The following is a 13,613-nucleotide window of genomic DNA, read 5'->3' on the forward strand; positions in this document are numbered from 1 at the left end:
GATGACCATCCTCTTCTAGCCTGAAAGGTTTCAGCCGTGAGATCTGCAGTCATCCTGATACTCTTCCCCTTGTAGGTTATGGTTTTCTTACGTTGGACTGCTTTCAGAAATTTCTCTTTTATCTTAACTTTAGTGAAGTTAATTATGATGTGCCTGGGGGATGTCTTGTTCAGGTTGATTCATGCTGGGGTTCTGAAACTATCTGCTATCTGAATTTCAGAATCTCTTGGCATGTCTGAAAAGTTCTCTTTCATAATTTCATGAAGAAGAGCCTCTGTATTTTGTGAAGCAACTTCATCGCCTTCAGGGATTCCTATAAGGCAAATATTAGTTTTCTTCGAATTATCCGAGAGCTCTCTGAGAGAAAGATCCGTTTTTACTCTCCATTTCTTTTGATCTTTGCACTCTTGGGCTTGTTCAAAAGCTTTGTCTTCAAAGTGAGAGATCCTTTCTTCTGCCTGTTCCACTCTGCTACAGAGGGATTCCACTGTATTTTCAGATCCTTGAGGACTGCAACCTCTTGTCTCAGTGTTTCAAAATCTTTGCTAATTTTATCTTTGACATCATTGAATTCTTGAGACATCTTTTGAATAATTTCTTGAGATATCTTTTGAATAATTTCATGAAATTCTAATTCCCTCCTTTCTTCCATTCTGTTAATCTTATTTGCTATCCAAATTCTAAACTCAATTCCTGACATCTCAGCCATCTGTTTATGGATGGGGTATTCAATTGCATCTGCCTCATTTTTTTTTGGAGGAGTTGATCTACTCTGGTTATTCAAGTTGCCATAGTTTTTCTGCTGATTCCGCCCCATGCTGAGTTTACCTTGTTTGGAGATCTTATTAGAATCGGTCAGTCAGTGGCTTCTTCTAGTTGCCCAGAGAGACAGGGCATGTCTGCCATCTTCTCCCAATTCTCAGGCATTGGGGCGACCAGGGTGCAGCAGAATGGCAGCAGCTGCACAGGAATAGCTGGATCAGACATTGTTCGGCCTGCTGTCATGCCCAGGTGGCAGGACCGGCAGTGGCCAGATCAGTCCTAGTTTGGCTCCACCTGGGTGACGGGAGGCAGGGGAACTGCAGCGGTGGTGCGGGGTGCTTGGGCAGCCAGATCACTCTTAGTTTGAACCTGCCGGGGTTATCAGGGGCAGATGAATGACAGCGGCTGTGCTAAGCACAAGAGCCACCAAATCAGTCCTACTTTAGTCCACTGGGGCAATGGCGGGGATGGGGGGCAGAGCGGGGAAATGGTGGTGGCCAGATCAATCCTCATTAAGCCCTGCCAGTGTGGCCAGGGGGCAGGAGAATGGCAGCAGCCAGATCATTCCTTGTTCGGCCCCACCAGGGCCACCAGGGGGCAGGGGAACAGCAACAGCTGGATCAGTCACAGTTTGGCCCCACTGGGGCGACTGGGGGAAGAGGAATGGCAGTGGTGGGATCAGTCCTTGATCAGCCCTGCTAGGGCAACCAGGGGTCAGGGGAATAGCCATGGCTTTGTGGGGAACGTGCTAGCTGGGTCAGTCCTAGTTTGCCCTTGCTGGGGCAACCAGGGACAGGAGAACTGTTGTTAGATCAGTCCTAGTTCAGCCCCGCTGGAGGAATCTGGGGGCAGGGAACAGCAGCAGTGGTGCAGGACACACATTCAACTGGATCAGTCCTAGTTCACCCTGCCGGGCAACTATGGGGCAGGGGAACAGCAACTGCTGGATCAGTCCTAGTTCAGCCCTGCTGGGGCAACTGCAGGGGCAGGGGAATGGGGAGCACAGGACTTCTTCACCGCCAGCCGCTGGACACATGTGGCACTAGCTAGCCAATCTGGTTCCTCCTGGCACAGGAGCCCAGAGCTGGGAACTCCTCCGCTGCTGCACACTGTTTGCTCTAGCAAACAGTTCTGGGCCCACTTGGAGTGGGAGCCTGGAGCTGGTATCTCCTCTTCCGCCCATGGGGTGCTTGACTCTAGCAAGCAGTTCTGGGCCCACTCAGAGTGGGGAACTCCACCACCGCGGGGCACACGTGGCTCTAGCAAGTAGTTCTGTGCCTGCCTGGAACTGGGGGCTCCTCTGCGGCCACCTGCTGCCCATGGGAGGCGTGGGGCTCTAGCAAGAAATTCTGGGGCCCACTTTGTACCTGTATTTGTGTTCTTAAATGCTCTTCCTTGGATTTACAGCTTGCTGGGCCTGACCATACCAGGGGACTCCGTCGGCCCCCATGGAAGTGTGGCTCTAGCAAGCAGTTTTGGGCCTGCCCAGAGTGGGGATGCCTCTGCTGCTGTCTGAGGGGCACATGTGGCTCTAGCAAGCAGTTCTAGGCCTGCCCAGAAAGGAGGTCTCCTTTGCAGCCACCCGCAGAACACGCACAACTCTAGCAAGCAGATCTGGGCTTGCCTGGAGAGGAGGGCACCTTTGCCGCTGCCTGCAGGGCTGTGTGGCTCTAGCAAGCAGTTCTGGGATGGCCTGCAGTGGTGGACTCCTTCACCGGCCCTGCAGGGTGCGCAGCGCTCAAGAAAGCAGTTCTGGGCCGCTCAGAGTGGGGGACTCCTCCGCTAGCCCCCGCAGGGCACCTGTGGCTCTAGCAAGCAGTTCTGGGTCCACCCAGAGCAGAAGATTCCTCCGCCACTGCCCACGGGACACATGCGGCTTTAGCAAGCAGTTCTGGGCCTGCCCCTAGTTGGGGACTCCTCTGCTGCTTCCCCAAGGGGTGCACATGGCTCTAGCAAGCAGTTCTGTGCCTGCCTGGAGTGGGGGACTCCTGCACTGCCCCTGCAGGGCGTGTGTGGTTCTAGCAAGCAGTTATGGGCCTGCCAGGATCAGTGGGCTCCTCCGGTGCCAACTGGTGGGCATGGCTCTAGGAGTGGAGGACTCCGTCACCACCGCTGGTGGTGGGTTTTGTACCTTTGGGTTGTATTTTTGGTGTCACAGCTTGCCTCAGCAAAGTTGTTGTGTGTTCTTCAATCTTCTCTCTTGGCTCAGCTCCAAACCATCAGCTTACTTGCCAGACTTCTGTCCTTTAAGTCCCTTATGGATGGGAGCCTCTGTGGGAAGCTGGCTGCAATCCACCATCTTGGGTCAACAACGGTGCTTTAATAGGGATTGCATTAAATCTATAGATTGCTTTGGGTAGTATGGACATTTTAACAATATTGATTCTTCCCAGCCATAAGCATGTTTTTCCATTTGTTAACTTCAACTATTTCTTTTCTCAGAGTTTCATATTCTCTTTATAGAGATTTTTCACATCCTTTGTTAGGTAGATTCCTATATATTTCGTCTTCTTTGGCACTACTGTAAAAGGAACAGATGTAGGAGACAAGCACCCCTTGCTCAGACATGGCAGTTCGCTTCAATGTGCTCCCCCAGGAGATTGATTCTGAGAAACATTTCTTTGAACATCAAGCTTCTGTACCTGCCTATAGATATGCAGAAATATGCAGAAAGACTCTCTAAGAAATTGTGGAGAATCAGCCGGGGTCTGGCTAGCTTGAATGTTGTTAGCATATATAAAAGCTACTGATTTGTAATTATTGAATTTTTATCCTGAGATGCTGCTGTATTCTTTGATAACTTCTAAGAGTTTTATAATTAAGTCCCTGGGATTTTCAGGTATAGGATCATATCATCAGCAAAGAGTCAGAATTTGATCTCCTCTGACTCTATTTGGATACCCTTGATAGCCTTGTCTTGCCTTCTTGAGATGGCTAAGACTTCCATTACTATGTTGTATAGCAGTGGAAACAGTGGGCATCCTTGCCTCATTCCTTATCTGAGTGGAAATGTTTTCAATTTTACTCCATTCAATATGATATTAGCTGTGGGCTTGCTGTAGATGGCCTCTATCAGTTTAAGAAATGTCCCTTCTATACTTATTTTCTTTTTTTGTTATTGTTTTATTATATTCTCCACCCATCCACTCCCCCCTCCCCATATTCTTAGGCTATAATTAGGTTATAGCTTTCTTATAATGAAATAAAGGATGATCATGAAAGGATGCTGGATATTATCAAAAGCTTTTTCTGCATCAATTGAGAGAATCCTATGCTCTTTTTTTTATTTTATTTATGTGATATGTTATATTATAGATTTCTATACAGTGATCCAAGCTTGTAACCCAGGAATAAAACCAACTTGATCATGGTGTATAATTTTTTTGATGTGTTGTTTAATTATGTTTGCTAAGATATTATTGAATATTTTTGCATCAATATTCATTAATGATATTGGTTTATAGCAGTGGTTCTCAACCTTCCTAATGCCAAGATGCATTTTCATTGTTACAAAGGGGTCGTGACCCACAGGTTGAGAATCACTAGTCTATAGTTTTCTTTCTTTGTTGGGTCCTTTCCTGGTTTGGGGATCAGGGTGATATTTGTTTTATAGAATGTGAAGTAGTCCTTCTTTTTCTGTGCTTTGGGAAAGGTTGTATAATATAGGTAGTAGTTCCTCTTCAAAGGTTTGATAGAATTTGGACATGAAGCCATCTGATCCCAGACTTCTTTTTTTGGAGATTTCATATAGTTGATACTATTTCAGTGATTGATGTAGGTCTATTCAAAATTTCTAATTCTTTCTGGTTGAGTCTAGGAAGGTGGTGTGCTTCTAGGAATTGGTCCATTTGCTTAAGATTTTCCTATTTCTGAGCATAGAGTTTTTTTGTTATAATGATTGAGGAGTTTTTTCAATTTCTGCGGTGTCTTATTTCTTCTTTATCATTTTATTAATATTTTCAAAAAACCAACTTTTTTTTTTTTTGAGACAGAGCCAAGCTGTTGCCCTGCATGGAGTGCTGTGACATCACAGGTCACAGCAACCTCCAACTCCTGGGCTTACGTGATTCTCCTGCCTCTGCCTCCCTAGTAGCTTGCACTACAGGCACCCACCACAATGCCCAGCTATTTTTTGTTGTAGCTGTCATTGTTGTTTGGCAGGCCCAGGCTGGATTTAAACCTGCCAGCTCAGGTGTATGTGGCTGGTGCCTTAGCCACTTTAGCCACAGGCACCAGGCCCCCAAAATCAACCTTTTATTTTGTTGATTTTCTGAATGATTCTTTTGTTTTCAATTTCATTTAATTCTGCTCTAATTTTGGTTATTTCTTTTCCTCTTCTTGGTTTGGGGTTGAAATGTTCTTCCTTTTCCAATTCCTTTAGATGACCCATTAAGTTGTTGGCTTCCTGTCTTTCTGTTTTCTTGGTGAAGGCTTCCAATGCTATAAATTTACCTCTTAGGACTGCCTTTGCAGTATCCCACAGGTTTTGGTAATTTGTGTCTTCACTATAATTTTGTTCCAAAAATTTGGTAATTTCGTTCTTAATCTTGTCTTTGACCCAGCTATCTTTCAGCTAAGATTCCATGACTTCGTTTGAATATGAAGATTTCTGTTGCTGTTGAGTTCAACTTTTATTCCATTGTGGTTCAAGAAGATACAAGGAATAATTTCTATTCTTTTAAATTTTCTGAGGTTAGACTTATGTCCTAGTATCCTACATATCTGATCTATTTTGGAGGATGAGCCATGGGCTGATGAGAAGAATGTATATTCAGTTTTATTAGGATGAAATTTTCTATAGAGGTCTGTTAAGTCCATTTGTTCTAAGTTCAGGTTTAAGTCTAATATTTCTTTGCTTAGTTTCTTCTTGGATGATCTATGCAAAACTGTCAAAGGGTTGTTAAAATCTCCAACTATTATAGTGCAGGAACATATTAAGCTTTTCATACCCATTAGCGTTTGCTTTATAAATTGTGGAGCATTCTGGTAGGGTGCATAAATGTTAAATTATTGAAATCTCTTCATGTTGGGTGTTTCCCTTGACAAATATCTTTGACCATCCTTATCTTTCTTTATCTTTGTTGGTTTAAAGCCAATTGTATCTGCAAATAAAATTGCACCCCTGCTTTTTTTTCTGATTTCCATTTGCCTGTATTATAGATGTCCATTCCTTCATGCTGAGTCTATTTTTATCCTTTAAGGTAAGATGAGATGCTTGTATGCAACAGATATTGTGTGTGAGTTTATGTATCCAGTCAGCCAGTCTGTGCCTCTTTAGAGGACAATTTAAACCATTCTCATTAATAGAATCGATAAGCATGGTAGTGTTTTGGGTGTCATGTTTTTTGAATGTCCAGTGGATAGTTTTAATCCTTTCACCATTGTGGAAGTTGAGTTTTGTTGAAAAATTTCTGGGTGAGTTTACTTTCGTGATAGAGCCTTGTGCTGGTCATTAAGGAGGATGGGTCTGAGAATATACTGGAGAACTGGTTTGGTTATGGCAAATTTCTCCAACATGTGTATGTCATTAGATTATTTGATTTCTCCATCACAAATGAAATTCAATTTATCTGGATACAGGATCTCAGGCTAAAACTTGTTTTGTTTGAGGAGATTGAAGGTTGATGACCATCCTCTTCTGTCTTGAAAGATTTCAGTTAAGAGGTATGCAGTAATTCTGATATTTCTTCTTTTGTAGGTAATGATTTTCTTACATCTGGCTACTTGCAGAATTTTCTCCTTCGTATTAACTTTGGCAAAGTTAATAACAACGTGTCTAGGAGATACTTTATTTGGATTGAGTCTTGCTGGGGTTCTGAAACTGTCTACTATCTTAATTTCTCTATCTCTTGGAATGCTTGGAAAATTCTCCTCCAAAATCTCTTGGAATAGAGCATCTGTACCTTTAGGACCATCCTTTTCTTCTTCAGGAATTACTATAAGGTGAATGTTTGATCTTTTGAAGTGATCCCACAACTCTCTCAGGGAATGCTCAGTTTTTGCTCTCCATTTTTCTGCCTCTTTGAGCATCTGGGAAAGTTTAAAAGGTTTGTCTTCAATTTCAGAGATCCTTTCTTCTGCCTGGTCACCTCTATAATTGAGGGATTCTACTGTATTTTGGAACTCCTCAAATAACTTTTTCATTTCCTTGAGCTCTGCTGTTTCCTCATCATGTCCATATCTTTGGTGACTTGGTCTTTGAATTCATTAATTTCTTGAGACATCTTTAGAACTACTCTTTGGATTTCAATTTCTAACTCTTCTTCCATTCTATTCATCTTATTTACCATCCATATTCTGAATTCGATTTTTGACATTTCAGCCATTTGTCTATGCATGGCATCTTCAGTTGTATCTCCTTTGTCATTCCTTGGGGGTGGGGGGTTGATCTACTCTGGTTATTCATGTTGTAAGAGTTGTTCTGATGGTTCTTCCCCATGTTTATTTTCCAGTGTTTGGTTATTAGAACTGGTAGGGTGAGACTGAATTAGGGTTCCCAGGTAGTAGAGTTAATCAGAATCTTACCAAAGCGCTAGGCTTTGTAATTGTGTTATCCCTTACAACCTTACAAAGGCCCCTTTCAGAGTTTTGACTGGAGACTCTGGGGACCTAGTTGGTGGGATAGTGCAAGCTGGCTCTGTTTTAAAATTGGCCAACCACTACCCTATCCTAAGAAATTATGGTATTAGGTAAATCTTGGCTTTTGAGAGATACAGACAACTGTGGCACCCCCACCCACACCATTCGGTTCTTTTCTGCTACAGAACTTTGAATGTCAACCTCAGAGTGTCCCCAGGTATACAGCCCCCGACATGAGTTCCAATCAAATTGTCTCAGGCAGTACAAACCCTGCTCAACAGAGAGGGATCCAAGGGTCTCCAACTGCGGATAGAAATCCTCAGTCAGTTCTGTCCCACAACCCTGAGGGTATGATTCATATCCCCTCTGGTGAGCTGCCAATTGCCTGACAAAGTCCCAACTGGGTGTTAATACTGCTATGCCCTGGGTACAATCAAAGCCAGGAGTCTGGGACTCCACCTGCCAGTATCAGTTTGCACCAGGCATCCATGTCTCTGCTTACCAGCTCAGTTGCACATGCATACAAACTTCTGAAACTTTGGTACTTTGTGTTGTGGGCTATTCTCCTGGGGTTAGGTGATATCTCAGGGTGGTTTTTGATTTGCATTTCTCTGATGATTAGGGACAATGAGCAATTTTTTCATATGTTTGTTTGCCATTTGTCTGTCTTCCTCAGAGAAGGATCTGTTCATGTTTCTTTCCCACTGATGGGATTATCACTCTTTTATTGTTGATTAATTTGGGTTCTCCATAGATTCCAGTTACTAAGTCTTTGTCAGATTCGTAACATGCAAATATCTTTTCCCATTGTGAGGATTGTCTATTTGTCTTAATTATTGTGCCCTCAGCTGTTCAGAAGATTTTCAGCTTAATTAAATCCTATTTATTTATTTATCTTATTGTTGCAATGCCGATGACATCATCTTCATAAAATCTTTCCCCAGGCTGACATCCACAACAGTTTTTCCTATGCTTTCTTCTAGGATTTCCATCATTTCATATCTTAGATTTATTCTTTCTTTCTTTTTTACTCTTTTCTCCCTGAGGAGTCTTTTTATTTCTTTTTTAATTTCAGGCCTATGTGAATGTATAAACAATCTAATCACAATATTTGAATTTGTTAGGTAGAGTCACTTTTGTAATTATGTCCTGTGCTCAAAAGATGTGCCATATACCCCTACATTGTGCCCATTTAGTGGGCCTACCCCCAACCCCCTCTTCTCTTGTTCCCCCTCCCACAACTTAAATTGAAATGAGTTTTTCTCCTATGTGGGTGTGAATTAGATTGTCTATTTGCTTCATATTAGTATTGAGTATATTGGATATTTGTTTTTCCATTCTTGTGATACTTTACTAAGAAGAATCTATTTCAACTCAATTGAGTTTAATACAAAAGATGTGACATTATCATCTTTTTAATGGCTGAATAGTATTCCATGGTGTGCATATACTACAGTTTATTAATCCCTTCCTGAGTTGATGGGGATTTAGGTTGTTTTCACATCCTGGCATTTATAAATTGAGCTACAATAAATAATCTAGTACATATGCCTTATGATTAAATTAATTTTTTTCTTCTGGGTAGATGCCTAGTAGTGGGATTGTGGGGTCAAATGGGAGGTCTAATTTGGGTTGAGGATTCTCTGTACTTCTTTCCATAGAGGCTGTATTAGTTTGTAATCCCACCACCAGTGTAAGTGTTCCTCTGTCCACATCCACACCAGCATCTGCCGCTTTGGGACTTCGTGATGTGGGATAATTTTACTGGAGTTAGGTGATATCTCAGGGTAGTTTTGATTTGAATTTCTCTGATAATTAGGAACAGTGATCATTTTTTCAAATTTTTGTTAGCCATTCATTTGTCTTCCTCAGAGTAGGTTCTGTTCATGTCTCTTGCCCAGTGGTAGGTGAGACTGTTTGCTCTTTTCTTGTTGATTAATTTCTGTTCTCTATAGATCCTAGTTATTAAGTCTTTGTCAGATTTGTAACATGCAAATATCTTTTCCCATTCTGAAGTTTGTCTGTTTGCTTTGATTGTTGTGCTCCCCCCCTTTTTGCAATTGCCAATGAAGTCTTTATAAAATTTTTCCCCAGGCTAACATCTTCAAGAGTTTTCCCCCATTATTTCTTACTAGGATTTTTATAATTTCCTGCCTTATATTTAAATCTTTTATCCATCTTTAATTAATTTTTGCGAGTGGTGAAAGGCATGGTTAAGGTTTCAGTCTTTTACACATGGTTATCTAATTCTACCAGTGCCATTTATTGAATAGGGATTTTTTTCTCCAGTGTATGCTTTTGTTTGGTTTATCAAAATTCAGATGGTGATAAGAGGCTGGTTTTCTCTCTAGGTTTTCTATTCTGTTCCATATGTCTATGTTTCTATTTTTGTACCAATACCATGCTGCTTTGATCACTGGGACTTGTAACCTAATGTCTGGTGGAGTGATGTCTCCAGCTTTGTTTTTATTACTAAGAATTGTCTTGGCTGTATGAGGATTTTTCTGGTTCCATATGAAGTGAAGAATTATTTTTTTAGTTCTTCAAAGTATGATGTTGGTATTTTAATAGGGATTGTATGGATCTGTAGATTGCTTTGGGTAGTATAAACATTTTAAAAATGTTGATTCTTTCCAGACAAGAGCATGATATGTTCTTCAATTTGTTAATGTCTTCTACTATTTCTTTTCTTAGGGTTTCATGATTCTCTTTGTAGAGATCTTTTTACCTCCTTTGTTAGGTATATCCTTAAACATCTTTTTATAAAAGCCTAGGGTGAGGAAAAGCTTAATACATGTTTAGGGAAAGGTGATTATTAATCTAGATTCAGTAAAGCATAAGATTTGAGTGTGGAAGTTGAAGAAAAGCCTAAAGGTGCAGAATAGAGTTAATAATGCTTTCTGTAATTATTTAATATTAATTTCTTCCAGATAGAATTCAAGTGTTAGGACATCAGAATCTGTGTTTGTTTTGTTCTGTGTTTTATTTCCAGTACCTAACTCAGTGCTTAGCAGTACGGTTTCAGTAAGAATACATAGAATAAATGAAAAAAATAATATTGAATGAAACAAATAGGCTTTAAGTAAAGATCGTAAATGAAGATTTAGGATCCTGTCATTAGAGGGAAGCTTTTGAAGAAGACAATAATGTAAGATTAAATGTCATGGAGGTTGGCCAGTTCTTTGTAAAATAATCAAAACATATGCATCAAAAAATAGATAAATGCACAGGTCCGTTGCCCAGGTGCCCAAGTAAAAAATTAGTTTTTTAATGAAAATCTACAAGTCAGAGATAATGGAAAGTTAGAAGAGATAAATGTGGCAGAGATAATGTCTCTGTGATCAGTTAAGTGGTGAGGGCCTTTTTCTTTGCAGCAAGTAGGGGAAGAGTTGATGGGGGCAGTGTAAGCCTTAGAGCCATTGGTGAGTATGGGTCTCTCTTTGCATGGTAGCAGTAGAAATTAGAACCCCAGAGTTCAGAAAACCTCAATAAATCTTGGACCAGGCCAGAGGACCTTCTGAGAGAGTGGTATATGGTATGTGTAAACCTTGCAGTGGCTTCAGAAAAGACCATTGCTATCAAGCCACCAGACACATGCCCGGCATTGGATGTTCAGTAGTGTTTAGAGTATGAGGAAGAAGGCCTGGGTAGAAAGCACACCAAAGCTTGGGGGACTGAGAATACTTTTGTCATTGAGTCAGTTGTCACCCCTAATGCTTTTGACCTGGTACCTAGTTGTATGATCAAGTCTGAAGTTGGATTTCTGAAAACACTGTATACTAGAATTCGAATTTTATATAGCCTGCTGGGAACTTGAAACAATCACATGGACAGATATTTTGGAGGTAGAAGCTGACCAGATTTGTGTCCCATTCCCTATATTTCCCAGTTTATAGCTGTGGGATGTTGGGCTAGGCCCCAAGTCTTTCCTGCTTCAGTTTTGACATGTATAAAATGCAAATGATAATAGTATATATCTCATCAGGTGCTTGAAAGGATTAAATAAATCTATATTTGGAGAGTGTTTGGTATGTAGTGAGAAATGCTACCACAATTATGAAAACTATAACATGATTATTAGCTGCCAACCCCAATCCAAAAATTCTCTAAGGTAGTTGACCTCTAGGACAAAAAGGATAGGTCCACTATGTATTGTATGAAATCCTAGGGGAAAAGCACCATCCATAAAAGCAAAATTTGATAAATTGGACCTCATCAAAATTTTAACTTTGCTTAGCAAATGCTCATGCAAAGAAGATGAAAAGAGAATTCACAAACTGGTAGAATACATTTGCTCAATGTACATCAGACAAAGGACTAAGATACAGGAGTTACAAAACTCAACAGTAAAATAAAATAATTCAATCAGTAGAATGGACAAAAGCCATTTCACCAAGACATACGGTGGCAAATAGCTCATGAAAAGATGTTCGAGGGTGTTATCCATTAAGGGACATACAAGTTAAAACCATATGACATATAATTACAAATCTATCTGAATGACTAACACCAAATGTTCACAAGGATGTAGAGAAACTGGATTGCTCATATATTGCTGGTCTGAATGTAAAATAGTACAGCCACTTTGGAAAATAGTTATGCAGTTTGTTCAAAAACTAAAAATGTAACTACCATATGACCTAGCAATTGCACTCTTGGGCATTTGTCCCGGAAAAGGAAGGCTTATGTTCACACAAAATCTTTTACTTGAATGTTTATAGCAGCTTTATTCATAAGAACTTAAAAATGGAAACAGCCAGTATGTCCTCTAATGTGTAAAATGTTACACAAGCATCTCTGCGGTGCAATATGGCTTAGCAATGAAAAGGAACAAACTCTTGACACTCACAACAACTTGAATGAAATCTCTAGGGAACTATGCTGAGTGAAAAAGTCAATCTAAAAAGGTTATATACAGTATGACTCCATATATATAACATTCTAGTAATGACAAAATTATAGAAGTGGCAAATAGTAGTTGACAGGGATTAGGGGTGGGCGCTGGGTGTGGTAGGAAAAGACTTGTGATTATGAAAGGGTGAAGGAAGGATGCTTGTGATGAACAGGATGAAAACTGTTCAGTTTGTTGACTACTGGTAGATACATGAACCTAAAAATGTAATAAAATTACATGGAACTAAATTCACACATGCACACATGCACATAGGATGCACATAATAGTACAAGCAAAACCAGGAAAAATGTGAATAAGATAGATACATTGTGCTAATGTCAATCTTCGCTGTTATCTTAACATATAGTTTTCCAAAATGTTACCCTTTGGGTAAACTAGGTATAGGGTACCTAGGATCTGTGTATATGATCTCTTATATATGCATGTAATGTAATTATCTAAAGATTTCAATAAAAATATAAACAGTGACAATTGTAAAGCCAAATCTGAAAATAAGAAAGAAAGAGAACTTGTGTCTCAGAAGCTAGAAGTACAACTCCTAGGCCACCATGTGTCCTCTGGTAATTTCTGCCCAGAGCACTGTGTAATGAAGCCTGATCTAAGGTTTAGTCTGGACTCAGTGTGACAGGGAGCCTCACTAGTGATGCTTGCCCTCATGTAGGGAGGTGGAAGGGTCCTCAGAACTAGTGCTACATATTTACCACCCATTCTATGTGGACTGCATATCTAATAATGACAGTGTGGCATTGTGATATCTGGGGTGAGGGGATGTTGAGGCAGCAAGGCTGATTTAGTGCCCTGCAAATCCCACCATTGTAGGCCACTCCCTACATGTCCAGTTGGGTTCCTTTAGTGAGTTGGCTTCTATACCAGCTGGTGCCTTTTCCCCTCCTCATGACAATACTCCTCCTCCCCTCATCACCAAGTCCTTGTAGCTGTTTTTTACAACAGCAGTAGCTGCTCATGTAATTGCTGATGAAGGAGACTAAGTAAAACCAGAAGAGCCCTTGAAGGCTGGGCATCCTGGGGCAGGGACCTTATGGGACTGGGACCATGACATATCTAACATATCTGAGATTCACTGAACGCATAGTACGAGCTGCGTTAAAGTGCTGTACATGGATTAACGTACTTAATCCTTGCTGCAGTCCCATTGCTGATGTTTGAAAACCAGGCTCTCTGGCTCCCAGGTGCCCATCCCTGGCCGTTAGGTGGTCAGTGTGCCTGCTGGGTCCTTGACTGATGCCAAGTTCTTCCTAGAGCAGCTGAGTGGCCATTGAGAGTGGTCTGGCATCAGCCCTTCTCCTCAAACTCTGCGTCTTCTGCCACAGGATTTCTGGCTAATTAGAAAGTAGCC

Source organism: Otolemur garnettii, unplaced genomic scaffold (genome assembly GCF_000181295.1).
Source record: "Otolemur garnettii isolate 467f Iridium unplaced genomic scaffold, OtoGar3 scaffold00117, whole genome shotgun sequence".
Classification (NCBI taxonomy): domain Eukaryota; kingdom Metazoa; phylum Chordata; class Mammalia; order Primates; family Galagidae; genus Otolemur; species Otolemur garnettii.